The 16,405-nt window shown below is 34.4% G+C and overlaps 1 protein-coding gene across 4 annotated transcripts in view; it reads right to left on the bottom strand.

Annotated features, from left to right (window-relative positions):
- FSTL5 (follistatin like 5) overlaps positions 1 to 14,729 on the bottom strand; it is an 826,955-nt gene extending 812,226 nt beyond the window's left edge. For 3 of the 4 annotated variants that reach the window (XM_017525990.2, XM_017525989.2, XM_017525991.2), the window contains exon 1: positions 14,002 to 14,729. The gene's annotated coding sequence lies outside the window, so the exon portion shown is untranslated. The remainder of the gene's footprint in view (positions 1 to 14,001) is intronic. The other variant, XM_037737587.1, reaches the window with a different exon arrangement.
- Positions 14,730 to 16,405: the final 1,676 nt, after the last annotated feature.

Here is a 16,405-nt window from a genome sequence, read left to right as displayed (position 1 = left end):
ATATATATATATATATATATATATATATATATATATATAACAGACTTCTGAAAAAATATTTTTGTTCCTGGTAGAAATGCTACCTTATGATTTTACTTAATTTGTAACTCAGTTTCAATACCATGTTCAGTTTGACATCTGCTACTAAGATAAAACATGTGGCGTATGCCTGAAATAGAAGTTTCACTATTCTGCCTTTTAGTGGTAAGACTTGAATGAAAAACAGATATATAACCACATTAATAAAATTAGTTTTATTTTTCCTCTAAATGAAGGAAGTTTTTAATTAGTGGTAATTTTGGTTTTTGCTAACAGTTTAGAACTTCTTAAAGAATATTAGGTAATCAGGATTATATCAGAATAATATATTTTGTTTGGAATCGTAGATATTCAAGAGATAAGATATTTTGAAGAAATATTTACATACTTGAGAAGGCCAAGTGCTTCCTAGAAAAACATACTGGGCCTAATGACTTTTAAGGAAGACTTTACACACTGAAGAATAATCAATTTACATGGAAATTATAACAGTAAAGTCACAGAGTTCTTAATATAGAACAGAGATCATTGGGGCCTTTTGAGCCAGAGAGAAACATGTGCCCTTCCTGTCAGAGAAGGTATGGTCTGTAACCTCTCAGAAATCTTGATTTCACCTTAGTTCTACCTTAAAAGCTCTTCTAAACTTTTATCAAAATAACTTAATAGTGTCTAGAAATGTATCTGAAGAATAATAATTGTTCAATACACAATTATTATTATTCTGTGGCATCTATTTTCATTGATTCCATACAATCGAGCTATGATTCTTTTAAGATAACAGTCAAAATATATAAAGAAATGTTATAACAGAAGAATTACTACAAGAAAAAAACATCAAAACACCACACTCACTAATAAGTAAATGTAAATAAAAATCCAGAGTGCATTTTTACTCTTAACAAAATTATAGCACCCAGCACTATGGTTAAATAATATCACAACCATTACTAGATTTAATCCTCATAAAAAATAATACAACAACAGCTATTCCTATCACTTAAAAGTGGCCGTGTGATTTTTGCCGAGTAATTCAACTTCTGAGGAAATGTTATAATAATAAAAGCATAATTTAATTTCAAATACACATTTCAAAAGCTTGTAGATCACTAGACATTTATATAAAAACTGCATGCCAAATAAGCAAATTTTACTAAAATTTGGCTTTATGTAATCTCAATAAATCACATATGCTGCTATTAAATTTAAATTTCATATAGAAAAAAATCAACTAATTACAAAAATGCTGTTATGGAGAAATCCATTAATTTAGTATGAAATCAGGAATGAATAACACTACCAAGATGAAGTTATGTTAAATCATTAGAAATACGGTTTTGTTTCTTTTTCCAGAATGCTCCAATGGAGGTTTTCAACTGAATCATTAAGACATATATTATACTCTTTGTCCCTTACAAAAACAAAAAAGAAAAAACTTTAATTGGAAAACGTTTTTAAATTAGCAGGTTTTATATTTCAAGCAGGATGTTTAAAAATCATATAACAACATCCCAATCAAAAATAACTTGAGGCCGGGCGCGGTGGCTCAAGCCTGTAATCCCAGCACTGTGGGAGGCCGAGGCGGGTGGATCACGAGGTTAAGAGATCGAGACCATCCTGGTCAACATGGTGAAACCCCGTCTCTACTAAAAATACAAAAAATTAGCTGGGCATGGTGGCACGCGTCTGTAGTCCCAGCTACTCAGGAGGCTGAGGCAGGAGAATTGCCTGAATCCGGGAGGCGGAGGCTGCGGTGAGCCGAGATCGCGCCATTGCACTCCAGCCTGGGTAACAAGAGCGAAACTCCGTCTCAAAAAAAAATAAAATAAAATAACTTGAGATAGTTTTTATTTTCAAATATGTGAGGTATATAAATGTGGGACATGGCTCTTGGTGTGAAGTTGCTAACTGTAAACATCCTGTCTGTTTAACAGTTTCTGAAGACTGATATGCTTTATCTTTGTGCCAGTTTTAAAAGTTTGAAAGGTTCTGAAGTAGAGCAAAAAATAATGGTTAAGTAAGTCCATTGTAGTTGAACTAAACAGCAAAATTTTAGGATATGACCTGCCGTATTCTAACGACTACCACAGGTTGAATTTAAGCCTGCTGGTGATTCACAGAAGTCACTTGTATACTCGGCATCCTGTCACATTCTATTTTCTGGATCAAGAACCCAGTGTTAAGATCTAAAAACTGGGGCAGTAAAAGCCTGAGTATCACACAGCGGGGTTTCCATAGTGTCCATTTATAAATCAAATCCATTTAAGGCCAATAATAAATAGGACACAGCAATTTTAAGAGCGACAGCGTGGCTTCTCCATTTAAACAATTCTGAATTTTGCAACTTCAAAAGGTTATTTTGTGCTTAAAACTACCTTTATTTGCTCTACCTGAAGACTATTTTTGAGGCAAAACATAGTGGCACTAGCAGGCCAGAATCAAAATATCCTTACTGCCTTCTTGAGCTCCCTCTGCTGATTTTTAGACAGTTTTTAACTTAAGCCTGATGTTCAGCAAAACATGTATAATTAACTAGAAGTCCAGTAGAGTGCTAGCATCTGGAGCAGGTTTCACAGCTGGGCACACAGTCCTACTACAGACATTATCAATTAAGTTGTACTATTTGTGCACAGACAGGGAAACAAACTGAATGAAAGCACTTTGACTTTCTCAGGCCTCAGGACATGTAGAGAAATAGGGCACTGACTGAAAGAAAATAAACAGTTGCAGAGGGTATTAATTTGAAATTGTTGTTGTCATGAATTGCAAATAAGTAGACTTTACATGCAAAGCATTTTCTAGAGACTTTCTCTTCAGGTTTTAATTGTTTTTACCCCAATTAATTACAGCTTTATGAGAATTCTCACCAAGGAAATAATTCAGGAAAATATTTGGCACAATTCATGTATTTCTTTCAAGTCTTATTTTCTTTGTAAGTGCACTAACTTTTGATATTCTGCCAAGGGATTGAGATATTGTGTGCACTTAATTTTTGCACTTATTTTCTAAAGGTATAGATGTATTTTTATTATTATTATTTTCTTTTGCTTTTTTCCTACATAGTCCAACAATGTCACACTATTTGAATAAAGAAAATACAATTACATAATAACAAACCATCACTGTAGTTTCTCAAGCATGTGCACAAACCCAAAAAGCATTCTAAGCATTTCTCTTTCCCTAATAATGCCATAGTGTCTGGGATAATGAATCATTGATATAAATACCAGCTCACTCAATCATTGCTTTAAAGGAACATACATTTTAGAACACTTAAATTTTTGATGAAAAAAATGTGAAGTTCTAAACAAATAAACTGCACAATGCTAAAGGGTCTAAACTCATACTCAGAAATCAGCTTTAAGCCCCAGAATTTAGTTGCAACATGCTCTATATAGTATGTTTAAAAGTGGAAAGAAAAGAAAATAACCTATTAACATATTTCAAATACACTGTAGTGCTAAACAAAAATGAAAGCTAATTTTCATTAACAAGAAAACCACAGAAAGTAATTTCTTTTCCACAATATGTGCCTTCTGGTTTTTGCCAACAATTTGGCATTTAAGACTGAATAGAATTTTACAAATTGAAGTTCATTCTAGAGGATTTTAAGGTATTATATCGAATCAATACTAGGTAATCATAAAGTTCTATTTTGTGAGTAGATGTTCAGTAGTCAACATTCTCCCACCTGAAATGTATTGACTTCTTACTGGATGATAAGCTCTTTCTTAAAGTCCCTGGGGCTTACTAATATCACGTTTTCTCAGTTATAATTATGGATAAAACATTCACACATTTTAGAATGATAAGGAATATTAACTTTAATCAGAAACTACTTAATGAGTTCCTCAGAATGACATGAAGTTGGAACACATGATAACTCCTATCTTAGGTGGCACTCTGACTCCTTAGTAATACTTTGCCTGTTTTACTCTTTACCTGAATACTTATCAAAGCCAGATGTTACATTTTACTTTGGCCTTATTAGTTTGCTTATTGTCTATCTTGCCATCGAGAGGGTAGGGCAGGTACTCTGTCTCTCTCTACCCAGCCCCAGCACCTAGTAGGTATTTAATATATTTATTGAAGTCATTTATTTCTCTTAAAATAACTATATTCTTTTTCTGCTTGTTTGTTTAGACTGAGTTTTGCTTTTGTCGCCCAGTCTGGAGTGCGTGATCTTGGCTCACTGCAATCTGTGCCTCCTGGTTTCAAATGATTTTCCCATATGAGCCTCCCAAGTAGCTGGGATTACAGGTGCCTGCCATCAAACCTGACTAATTTTTTATATTTTTGGTAGAGATGGGGTTTCACTATGTTGGCCAGGCTGGTCTTGAACTCCTGACCTCAGATGACCTGGCCACCTTGGCCTCCCAAAGTCACATTAATTCTTCTGCTGGCCTTGAAGAGACAAGTCTCCATGAGTTCTGAGCTGCAAAGAAACAAATCCAGCCAATGATCCTGGAATTACAGGCTTTTGCCACCGTACCTAGCTAAAATGCTACAATCTTAACAATACCGTTCAAAGCATTGTTTATAAAAGAATAAAAAACTGAATTTATCTATGAGTTAGTTATTTTTATTTAGCTTTTGTCAAGATGAAATTGTTTTAGTTCCATGTAAAAGATATAAGTGCAATGGCTTTTTCTGTATAATTAATGTTAGTAAAAAGTAATTGCCCGATAATTTACTAATCTTTAGACTGCCTAAATAAGAAAAAATTATCCATAGCACATAAATCTTCTTTTGCAGATCTTTTGAACGTGACATTTTTTTCAAATGTTGAAGTTTTTTTTAAAGTAAATCTAAAATACATCTGTTGCACTTTTCCTAAATAGCAAGTGTAAAATGTCATGCTCACTTTCTATGTAATTATTACATTATCTGTTAAGGAGCATACATATAATATTAAATACAAGTTTCTGACTTGCGTGAAAATAGTCCATGTTGCATGCAATAAGGTCGTAATAAAATATCCTTTGTGTGGTTCTCAGTTACGCAGAGACCAAAGTTAAGAATGGGAAAACACAGCAGATTACCAAACTCTAATAACAAAAACCATTACCCAAATCCATCAGCATAAAGCTGCTATAGTTCTACATGTATGAAACATTATGTAATAAAAGCAAGTATAAAATGAGAATAAGAATCAATTAATTTACGTATATATGAAGTAATTTAAACTTTTTAAACTATGCAGTTTTTACATACAGAAGTTTCTAGGCTTCTTCCTATAAAAGGATTAATTAGGAAGAACAGCCTACGACACATTAAAAAATCCAGAAGCAACTTTCAACTGTCTACTACACAGTTTAGGTCATAAATTTAGGGTTAGAAAGAAGAGCTCAGTGGCATTCAAGCAATAAAGACTAAGGTTTAAGTAAAACTTTAACCAGGTGCATTAGGCAGAATGCTGCATGAATCCCAATGACATACTCCTGTGTAATCACCTCCCCTTGTATATAGGCAGGACCTATATCTTGCTTTTGGCCAATAGAACATGGCAAAGTTAATGTGTCATTGCTCTTGTGGTCACATTATATGGCAAAAAGGAAGGGATTTAAAGATTAAGTCTCAAATCAGTTGACTTCGTGTATATCAAAGGGAGATTAGTCTAGCTGGGCCTGACTGGATAAGTGGGCCTTTAAAAGCGGGGTTAGAGGTCAGAAATAGATGCAGTCAGATTAATTCTTCTGCTGGCCTTGAAGAGACAAGTCTCCATGAGTTCTGAGCTGCAAAGAAACAAATCCAGCCAATGATCCTGAGCTTCGAATAAAAACCCAGGCGGAAACCTTGATGGTGAGGTCCTGAGCAGAGGAGCCAGCTAACCTGTACCCAGACTCATAGTTCATGTAAACTGTGAGATAATAAATGTTTATGTGGCTAAGTCTGTGATAATTTGTACGTCACAACAGAAAACATACGTATGTTTTAAAAAGTGAACAGTTTGGTGAGAGCCAGGGTGACACCGACATGACATTTACTGCAACAAAAAGTACAGCAACTCTGAGAATCACAGTGGAGCACAATATACTCTCACACTATAAGAACATTTGGCAGGATGTGGAGGAGTGGGACGCAAACTGGGATTCTTGAAAGTCCAAGAGTCCAGACAGGACACTGTGTTTATACAGAGGTAAGGAACTACTCTATGCTTTATATTTTAGCTTCTCTTTGTTTCGCATATGTGCATTTCACATATCAGAAAATGCAAAAGCAGATTGACTACTTATAGGGTGTAGAAGCAAATAGAAGAATCTTTAAAGCAGCAGAGTGTCAATGTAAAAATTAGAGATCCAGTGATGATTTCTGAACACAGTGGCATTTTAAAGCATATTTTAATCAAGAGAAATCCAGAGAAAATATGAAATCTGTAAGAGCCGGGCATAAAGACTAGGATCTGATCATGTAGTTGACTTCAGACAAAACTTGATCTGAGTCTCAGCTCTGTGGGCAACACCTTAAGATGTGGTTTCAGAAGACATACAAACATGAAAAAATGTTCACTAATCATCAGAGACATGCAAATCAAGCCACAATGAGATACTATCTTGCACCAGTCAGAATGGTTATTATTAAGTCAAAAAACAACAGATACTGGTGAGGCTGCAGAGAGAAGTGAAGTCTTAAATGCTATTGGTTGCCATACAGATTACTTCAGCCACTGTGGAAAGCAGGTTGGAGATTTCTCAAAGAACTTAAAACTGAACTACAATTTGACCCAATAATGCAATTACTGGGTATATAGCCACAAGAAAATTAATCATTCTACAAAAAATATACATGTACTGGAAAGCTCATTGCTGCACCATTGACTATAGCAAAGACATGAATTCACCCTAGGTGTTCATCAATGGTAGGCTGGATAAAGAAAATGTGGTACACTTATACCATGAAATACTATGCAGCCATAAAAAAGGACAAGATAATGTCCTGTGCAGCAATGTGAATGTAACTGAAGACCATTATCCAAAGCAAATTAACACAGGAACAGAAAACCAAGTACTCCATGTTCTCACTTATCAGTGGGAGTTAAATATTGTATACACAAGGACATAAGGATGACAATAACAAACACTGGAGACCACAAGAGTGGAGAGGTAAGAGGGAGGCAAGAGCTGAAAAAGGAATTAGTGGGTACTAGGCTCAGTACCTGGGTAATGGGATCACTCATACCCCAAACCTCTATGTCACAAACACGAACATATATCCCCTGAATCTAAAATGAAAGTTGAAAAATAAATTAATTTTTTTAAAAAGATGGTTTTCCTATATCTACATCGTATATAAAATGAAATTGTTTTTATAAATGCTTAAGACTATGCACGGCATATTATGAATCACCAGAAATTTTATCTCATTAATTATTATTACAGCAGGAATAAACAGGAATAAGAGACACTAGTGTAAATGATGTCAAAATAATTCTGTCTCAGTTTGGACAGTCTGAGTCAAGGTCAAGATGATAAGAGAAAAAATGAAGAATTGGGAATCAGATAAAGCTACATGATAAAGCAAGGGTTGTTAAAACTTGTGTACCTGCTGTATATTATATAGGAAGAATGATGTGATTTTTAAATATCTGTAGATTTTTAGACTAGAGAGAATTGAAGGAGAATTTGCCATTAACAGAATGGCAGAAAAAAATAGAATAGGGGATCATGTTAGGGATGAGCTCATGAGTTCATGAGGTTTGTGCTGTCACCATGAAATCAGAGTTAAAACGTCCAGAAGGCCTTTGTAAATACATTAATGGACTTTAAATCTGGGTCAGAGCTACAGATTTGGAGAATATCTGTGAAGAGATGATTATTGCAGCTGTTAGAGCGAATGGACTTCCCAGGGCTCCACAGAGAATGAGGAACAATGAATTCAACAAATAGTATACACAATTTCACAAAAATTTCAAGATTAAAAACTTTTATGCCAGACTTCATGTCAAAAGTGAAACAATAAGTATTGCTAGCCAATATGTAAATATTAAATAAAAGGCCCGATATGCTTTCCACTTTAAAGTTAAACTTTCTTAACAAAATAAAACTTTTCTATCTCCTTTGGGATCCATTTAGTAAAGGCAACAAAAACTTGTATAATGAGGATTCAGTAGGGAGTCTGATGCAACTTCCTGGCTCATCTGGAAGCTGTGTTATAATTACTGCAAACAGCAGTTACCTCTTCTCTTTCTGTCACCCTAAAGGCTGTATGAAAACAAAGAGCAACAGCTAGTGGCCAGTATTTCCCTTTGCCTCAAATATAATTAGAAACAATAGAATAAAGTATTTAATGTTTCCAAAGGCTTCAAGAACCCACCTTAGTTTACTTCCTTGCTATTGTGCCTCAAATCCAGATACTTGTTTTGATTATTTTATTTAATCTTGATTTAATCTCAGAGACTATTCAAAATTTTAGCAGCTAACTAATCTTAAGGATTACATGTGAATAGCAGTTGATACTACAAATGCTAATTGCTTAAAATGGTCTAAATTTCACCAAGTGTTTGAATTTGATCTCCTACTAGACTTTTAAGGGAAACAAGAAAAACAACTTGAATTCCTAGGAAACATTAACTGCTCTATTCTATTGTTTCTTATGGTGTTTGAGGCTCCAAGGGAAACAACGAGGTGGTGCTAATATTTTGAATATTCTATGACATTAATTAATGTAGCATCTTTATAACATTAAATATAGAGGAAAAACTCCTTAAGGTCTTTGGTATTATGCATTCTAAAGTGTATATACTAAAGAATATAGGCTATAAAATAATTTCAATGACTTATTTAAGGAATAGTCTTAGGAAAATAACAAGAGACATTTACATATAGTAAAGAGATTATCACAGTTAAAAAGCTTAGTTTTGAAAATGACATAGCTAATTGGACTTTTGATTTAATAGAGGTACTAGGCATGTATAGTGTAGCTTGTAAACTTGGTTTGATTCCCTAAGTCACCTATTCCTAATTGTGTGACCACAAGATACAGTGGTGTGGAGATCTGCTGTGAGTTTCTCCTTTCTCAAATTAATGTGAATAATAAGAAATGAACAATATCAATATTTTCAAAGCCATGTAAATGTTACATGAATTAATATGGGTAAAATGGCCTGATATCAATAAATACACATGAATACCTATTAATACTTCGAATGATTTCTGTGTCTATCTTATTCCTCTTCCCAGATGAAAAAGCAAATCCAGAATCAAAGACCAAATGGCAAAATATCAATAGGCACTCCATCATGAAGCAACAAATATTTTTTACTAGTAGCAACTCACTGGCTCTTTTTCTTTAGAAATATGAAGGCCCAGACTCCTTAAACCTAAGTGGGGCAGCTCATAGTCTGACTGACAGTAGAGTCACAGTCAGTGGTGAGGCTTTGAGAAAAGAGGCATGTAACTACAGAGGGCAGGTAGGCATTTGTGTTTTCATGTAAGGACTTTTACTTTTAGGGTTTTAGAAGTTTAAAAAAAAATAATAACTCAAGAGACAGTAAAACAGTATGTAATGTGTTTTGTGGGGGTGGTCCAACTAACAAAGGTAAATTACTTCCATTTCATCATCGTCTTTGGGGAATACAGTTCAGGTGTGTATGTTCTAATTGCTACTGTGTGTATGTCTTAATTGCTACCTTGGTGCTATATTAACAGAGAAAATACATCAGTAAAGTAAGTTTCTCAATTACAGTATATGTTTAAATACAACTTAATGAAGAAGTATTTTTATATTGTTTGCTTTAGAATTGTTAGTTGTGAGATGCTAGTTATGAGTTGAAATAATATTTTATGTATTGACCTGCGAATGAACTCACTAAGCAACCACTTTGCTTTAGAGAATTATGTAATTTGATACCAAAAGCCACATTAAATTAATATTAATTACTTGAGTTTAAACCAAGGAAGTTCAGAATGAAATTGTTCTCCTATTTCACCACATCTATGCATGAAAACATTAATAAACAAGGAATAAAAATATGTTATGTGCAGGGATATCCAGGCTCTGTTCCACAAAGGGGTATGGCTTACTACCTGAAGATTTGTAGGAAGTAAACCTGATGTTTTACTTTTATAGACAGTAATTTTCAAATCCTTCATCAGAACTCATATTTTCTCATAATTAATGTGATACTCTAAACTCTTCATTATGTACACATCCATTTTGTTTTTTATTCCTGGTAAATGTTCATTTTCAATTGTTCCTTCCCTTGCCAATCAGCATGAGAGGTTCTAAATGTAATTTTCATGCCAAAGAAACTGGTATGTGCACAAGCATTCTAGCCAAAATAAAAAAGTAACAGAAATTAGAAGACAAATTTGCCCCTAAAAGTTATATATTGTATTACAGCTTATTATTTAAATTATTTTGTATTAAGTAGCATGTCTTTAACTTGCATGTTCTAGGTCATGCCTCTTGCACGTTCACTGTAGAGTAGAATTGACATATAGGGGTGTATATACATATATGTGTTAATATATATGTACATACATATATTCATACACACACACTCTAATTGTCTCAAACACTTATACTATTATTTAATTCATCCCCTTTCAGAAAACCCATTAGAACTCTGAGTTTATCAAAACATGATCCCATCCATTATAATAATATTAATTCTTCAATACTAAGGTGATTTAAAACACAAAGAGACCAATTGCTTTGCTACATGGTTACCCATTTAATTGGAAAATTAGGATATTTCCACAAGCTATTCTACAACTAACCTTAAGCAGACTATACCCAAAAGACATTGGAGGTGTTGAAGCAGAAGGTGATGACGTCTGTTTGGTAAAGGATAATTGATCACTTGACTGTTAGAATTATGCTAACAACAGGAAGTATTTTTTCTAGCTTATTATTTCACAAGAGTCTTTGGAGCTTCATAATATATTAAGTAGTAAAAAGTGTGAGAGATAATATGGCAATTTTGGACAAGTATGAAGGACTAATAGATGTTATTCAAGACCTTTAGTTTTCATTGATAAATGAGATTTTAATATTATTTTTAAATGGTCATTATTCAAAGAAAATTATCAATAAATTAGTAGGCAAAGAAAATTATCAATAAATTAGTAGGCAAAGAACTTTCATTTTAAAAGGTATTTTTAAAGTTTTTTCAAAATTTTTAGAGTAATTAGGATTAGTATTTCTCTATTGCCCATGTTAGTAAATCGAAAACCGAAAAAAAAAAAAAAGAAAGAAAGAAAAATAAAGCATATATAGCCTTGATAACGGAAGTTCCAAATTGATCCACCCTTATCTTAAATCTCACAAAACATAAGCAGGAATTCATCTTATTCGTAAGCAGAAAAAATCTATTTACAAATTTCATTTTTGACTCAATTTCTTTTTGTTTGATTGATGAACCTTATGAGGCTGAGAAACAAGAAAGACAAATCTAGTATGTCATGTAGTATGTAATTAAATTATTTTAACAATTTTCTATAGACTTTAAGAAGTTCATCATTTCTGTGCAAACAGTGCTACATATATTTGCAGTGTGTCTGTAATGAAATGAGTTAATGTCTTAACAAGCCATCCAGTGTTGTGTTACTGAATAGTCCTTTATGTTTTACATGAGTTCATTGTAACTCCAAAATATGGTCATTTCTTTGTGGATTAAAGACTTAATAAGGGGCCACCACATTTGAATACCTTTCATAAGTGTCTTTAAAGTTGGCAATTTTACTAGTTTCAGTGGGAATCTTGTTCTGCATTTAAATAGTGTCCCCTATATGCTAAATTTGGACTTATAATGGGAATCCAGTTTAACTTATTTCAGGACTAAGATACAAAAGCTAAATGTATAGAAAAATCAGAAAAAAAAAATGGTTCTAACACTTTAAATTTATAGTCTCATCAACTCAACCTTTGATTAATATTGCCAGTAGCTTAGTTTGACTTTAGTGTTCAGCTACGTTACTGCTAGATGAAACACTAAATTTCATCTGAAAGAATTCCAGATATTGGTACTTCCAGGTAAATGTTTATACTTGAGTAAAGACATATATCTTGGAAAACTTTGTGCAAACAGAAGTCAATGATACACTCAGATACATTTTGAGTAAATATAATGTTTACATATTATACTGCCTTTCAAATAAGCTATAAAATTAAGATATATATTAATGTTTCAAGATAATAAATAAAATGAAAAATAAAATAAGCCATAATTTAGTCAGAAATTTCACAGTCTAAATATTTATACCAATATAATTAGTTTTAACAAGAAAGTTTCAAAATTTGTAATAGTAAAGAATGATTCTTTGTGTATTTAAAGGAGATTATGTTGCATAAATTTCCTAGCTCAGAGTTTTATATATTCTGTTTTGCCTTTCTGCCCAATCCAGGCTTTCAAAATTTGTACGAATATTTAATTTAAGATCACATGACTGACATGAATCCTACAAAGAATGTCTGTTTAGGGTAAAAGATGTGAACAACTTAAAAAGATTTACATTTGACCTCTAGTATTTGCAACAATATGCATTTCTTGTGGCAATCACTCTCTTGTAGGGCTGTGTAGTAAATACAATGAAAAATATCTACTAGAGGGCTTATTTTAAATCATGAAATTCTAAAGCTAAACTTCATCCTAGTAACTCTAATGCAACTAGAGCAGATATTTTATGATATTTTGAAATATACAAATATTTAAACTTAGTGTACTTCTGCTGAAAAACATAGCTCTAATCTGTTGAATAATACTTGTTAAGTATAAAACAGCTTTATCTTTAACTCATTCCTATTAATATTGGACGTGTACTTGCAACTTAAACTCTTTCTCTCTGGAATGTAAAGGAAATACTCCCTCCTACCCCCATGCTTTTCCAGCCATCATTTATACTTAATCTAATGTCACTAAATGACATAAATGAGAGACCGCAATTCCATTTATCAGGCAAACCATCACACCTGTCAAATAAAGTCATGAATAATAATAAGAAATACGAAGAACACAGGATAAACTTCTATCATTTAATAATTACTCTCTATGAGAAGTACTGTTCAGTCGTTTTCCACACTGAATTCTTTCTCTGTACACACCCAGAACACACAGCCAATTGACAAAAGGAACATAGCTTCAAAAGAAAATCTTCTAAGTAGAGAAAAGCTCTCTGTTAAGCATGCAAGAGGTTAAACATTGCTGAAATAGTGAGACATTTTCTCAGCCCATGCTTCCCAGTTCCATTCAATTACCAACAGCACAAGCAACTATAATACAAACTAATACTGTATTATTAAATCAGACTTTCCAATTTATATCCACCTCTAACCTGAGGGGGTGGCAAGGGGATGACATTTACTAGTCAATAGCAGAACAAACAGCCCCCAACTTGGAAATACACATGACCTTGGGGTGTGGAATTCTCAGAGACTGAGTTTCGTTAAGTTTTATTTGGATCTACTGCATAACAACACATGTAAATGGACCCAGCATGATATAAATGTTCCTGTCTCTACCTCCTCCCTTCCAAAAAAATGTTTAGAGAGCTCTGCACTTTGAAGTCTGTGCTTTAGATATAGGAAATAATATTGATGATTAACCAGAGATTAGTCCATTCAAATAATTATTAGATTATATTTGTTCTAAACAAGTTGCTGGTTGATTTATTTAACATCATTTTCTTATATGTTTGGGGGTTTTCTTGAATGCTTCCTATCCCTTGAACCCTGCTGGAAGTATTGCTCTAAAATATTTATATTTATAAAGCAAGCTATAACACGATGATATTAACTTCACAAAAAACAAAGCTCTCAAACTTCCCCTCTAAAATTTAGTGCATAATCACTAACAGTTGATCTTGTAAATAATAATAATAGTAATTATTAAAATATTTTTGCAATCATTGCCAAAAGTCCAGTTTCAAATTATAAAAATAAGCATAACTTGTTTTAAAATTTGTGTATAGCAGTCTGTATTTCTTCCCCACTTGTAATCATTTACAACAATATTCTTTTTCTTACCTTATTTTAACAGTCACGAAAGTCCCCCAGAAAGATTCCTAAACGCTGTGGAAATCTAAATCACAATTAAAAAAAAAAAAAAAACTGAAAAGATCCTCTTAGCCAGGAAAAAAACAAAACAAAATAGTTTGGTCTAAAACTGTAGAAATCTCCAAAGTCACGCCTGAATGAGCGCCCAGGTGGCAAACAGAGGACTCTCTCCCACGTCCGATACCACACTCCTTTGTCAAGTTGATATGGGTCCTGTTTGTGAAGCGGGTCCCACAGGGCACAGAGGGTGCAAGAGGGCGTTGCCTCCAAGTGCTGGAGCAACTGGTCCGCTCGCGTCTCAGGTTCAGCACCGACAGCACAGTGGACAGTACCAGCGCCTCTCACCTCCAGTTTGTCTCAGTCACTGAACCAGGCTGATTCTCGCTCCTCCTCCCTAGGCAGGAGCTGCTGCCACTCAACCCGGGGGTGCCCCGCCCCCACCATCTGACGTAACTGTTTTGCATATCAACTCGCAGAGAGGTGAGGGGCCGCCCCCTTGACTGGGCTTCTGCTGGGGTCAGCTGCGGCAATCGAGGCGACAAAATCCAGCCTTAAGGTCAGCGTGGGCATCTTTGGACTTCAAGATGTATTCTCAACCAGTCCAGTAGAAACTAAACGCTTTGGCGGTGCTGGAGCCTTTGCCTTCGCTGGGACTGCTGTTTCTGCGCACTCTAGAGATCGCTGCGGGCACAGCTCTGGAAGGAAGACGGGGCGGAGAGAGGGGCAGCGGAGCGTGGAGAGGACCGAGTGGGAGGCGGTGGGGAGGAGACGGAGAAATGGAATGAATCTGTTCAGCCATTCTTGAAAACATCCCCTATCCTTTTGATCTTTCTGTTCAAACTTTGCTGCCTCTCCCTGCCATTTGGCTATTTGAACGCCTATGTATTTGGTGTTCCTGCTGCCTTCCCTGGATTCACGGAGCCGCTGGAGGGAGTCGCTGCTGCAGAAACTTGCCTGGAAAAAAAAAAAAAAAAAATGCTTGAGCACTGGGAGAAAACCTGAAAGCGCTCCATAGTACATATCAGACTTCACATGCGTTCCTATAAAACCGATAGAACCTTCCCTATTCATTATCATGATTTAAATATATCCTCAAATTGTATAGACTTGGAGATTCCAGAGTAAAAAGAAAATTAATTTAATAATAAAAAGTGAAAGTTCTCAGCTTCAACTACCACTGCCAAAATTCTGAAGGTTATGCAATATTTATTATGTCTAATATATCAATTGTTCTATGAAAGATGGGATATGCTGGAAGCATTACATAGCCTTTAGCAATTTTCTCAGCATATGTGATATTTCTTCTCCCAGTGAGGCTCTAAAGGCCTTGAAAGCAAGAGAAAGGGGGCCTGTCATGCCAAATTCCACAGATTGCTTAAACTTATAAACAAATACTTTCAGTGAACTGAAGCAATCAATCATCCAGAAGGGTGATTATTCACATTCCATGCATATGTGCCACCTACAGCTATCATTACTTATTTGTACAGAGAAGTAGGTATTTAAAACTAAGCTTAAATTTTCTGAAGTTGGATAAAGCATGTTTAATAAAATAGGTTGTTTATTAAAAAAATTTCATAGCATTCACGCATTGTTTTCCATCAGAATGCATATATACTGATATGTGTCATCAGACTCCAGGAATCTGACATAACCTAGCACTGGATCCACTCACAAGCATTTTCACGGACTCTAATCAAATGAATACACTTGTTTATTCCCCATCAGGAGACATAATCTATTTTATTTTCCATAATATTAAGAAGTTATTTGAGGAGGTATATTTACTTTGTAGACCCATACCCCTAAACTCCTTCTTTCTAGTGACTTAAAGAAGAAAAAAAAAATAGAGGAAAAAAAAACTATGATGTTTTTGCTTGAGGGAAAGAACATTTTTTTGATCCTGATTCACACCCACAGAAACCTTTCTCTGTGGCTTTATTCCAGAAATTGCCAGCTTCTATTCTGAACATACAATCCCCAGTAGTATTTCTCCAACACACCTTGATTATGATTGCTGCATTTTGGGTTATCTGCAATGTTTTTGTTTTCTCAGACAATTACTGATTTTACGTTTATATGTAAGTGTCAAATGTCATGACTTTTTGCACAGATACACGTGCATGTATTAAGAGTGTTTCAATTCCCAAAGTCATTTTAATAAAGGTGGCAGACACCATGAAAGGGCAGGAAGATGATCTGTGGGGTCAGGTGGGTGTTGCACAATTATTATTTCAATGGAGCCAACTGCATAACTTGAACTTAGGCTGGCTGTCGCACCCATGATATGCTTCTTTTGAGACCATCACATAGCACACTGGTCTGCTTCATGCCAATGTGCCAAAATGTCAGAGAAATCTTAATAGTTCACTTT

Source organism: Cebus imitator, unplaced genomic scaffold (assembly GCF_001604975.1).
Source record: "Cebus imitator isolate Cc_AM_T3 unplaced genomic scaffold, Cebus_imitator-1.0 Scaffold40, whole genome shotgun sequence".
NCBI classification, from domain to species: Eukaryota; Metazoa; Chordata; class Mammalia; order Primates; family Cebidae; genus Cebus; species Cebus imitator.
Note: the sequence above shows the minus strand (reverse complement) of the source record. Positions and strands in the feature narration are given on the sequence as shown.